This window comes from Nicrophorus vespilloides, unplaced genomic scaffold, assembly GCF_001412225.1.
Source record: "Nicrophorus vespilloides isolate i.1.1-1 unplaced genomic scaffold, Nicve_v1.0, whole genome shotgun sequence".
NCBI lineage: Eukaryota > Metazoa > Arthropoda > Insecta > Coleoptera > Silphidae > Nicrophorus > Nicrophorus vespilloides.
The window spans coordinates 4,214-5,585 of record NW_017095948.1 but is presented as its reverse complement, the minus strand read 5'-3'; the positions used below and the strand labels follow the sequence as shown (position 1 = coordinate 5,585).

At 26.6% G+C, this 1,372-nt stretch overlaps 1 long non-coding RNA gene across 1 annotated transcript; it reads right to left on the bottom strand.

Moving 5' to 3' along the window:
• Positions 1-822: 822 nt before the first annotated feature.
• LOC108568963 lies at positions 823-1,146 on the bottom strand. The gene is made up of 3 exons (XR_001891315.1): positions 1,125-1,146; positions 1,026-1,067; positions 823-969 (listed from the first exon to the last, which is right to left on the bottom strand). It is a non-coding gene; the product is annotated as an uncharacterized LOC108568963 (long non-coding RNA).
• Positions 1,147-1,372: the final 226 nt, after the last annotated feature.

Here is a 1,372-nt window from a genome sequence, read left to right as displayed (position 1 = left end):
TAGCTCTGTAAATGAATAATGTTTTAAGTTTTTAAATTTGTCACTATCAATATCAGTATTTTCAAATCCAATATAAAGAAAATATTTGCACGAGGTTGAATATCCTAATTCTAATGTAGCGTTGTACCGACAAGTTATATAACAGTTTTCATTTATTTCACATTTTGTTTCTTCAGCACTTAATTTACCAAACCACAAGAATAGAAAGAAAATGAACATTTTAAAATCACAACGTTTAACTTTAAATACGTCCATTTACGAACACACTCTCACTTTGAATGAGTTTTATAATTTAAAAAAGCACTTGCGCAGAATTGACTGATAACACGTACTAATTTAGATTTAGTTTTTTTCCATCCATTTATTTTTTTATAAATATATATAACTGAAATTGCTTCACAGATGATGAAATATCTTTATTTTTGTTAATTGTCTTACATTTTCTTCGTTGTAAAATAATATTTATTTTAAATCTTTATGATATTTTTTTTATAGGTATCAAAATGTGTTTTTACTTTTATTTTTAAAATATTTTGTTTGTAATAAAATAAACTAAATAAATTCCTATTTGTGTACTAAATGCCTTCTAAAATATTTTTTTCCGAGAAATTATTCATTATAAGATATCATTTAAACTGATGATTGAATATATAGTTGGTAAAATATACTCTGCGCTTGTATTCATGTAATAAAAATGCGCGTGCATTAATGAACGCAATATTTGAATTTGCCGCCATTTGGGCAGTAAAGTGTTGGAAATCAAAAAAAAAACAATTTGACACTTTACTGCACAAAGGGCGGCAAATTCAAATCTTGCGTTAAATTTGGGACACCCTTAATAAGCATCTACGTGTTTATATAAAAATGTAAATTAACTGTGATTATCTTAAACTAAATTGTTTTAAACTTTGCTCATAATATTGCAAATTTCATCCCCTGTTTCTTGCTTCTATAAAGTGGTGACCAAATCTGGAAGTATGAGTTGATGCATTACATTGAATATTCGTCAAAAACAAATAACTTACTTCCATCTGAGTCTCGTTGTGTTTCAGATTTTATCTCGATCACTGGAACGTCATATTAACTATAATTAATTAACACATTAAGCTTTTTACCTTAATTACCTTCATAAACGTGTGCAGGCTCTAAAATAAACAATATTTAATTATGATTTGCTTTTATGATAACATTTTTTTTTCTACATACCAACGTATTCTCTATTGTTGTCCTTCGGCATTGCATTTGGAACTAGTTCTAGAACAATAAATAAGTGCAATTAAAATAAAAATTATATAAATTGCAATAATTAGAAGCAAAACTTGGCTATAAACTTGGCGTAAATGTTGAATTTCGGATTACTGTCATCAATTTT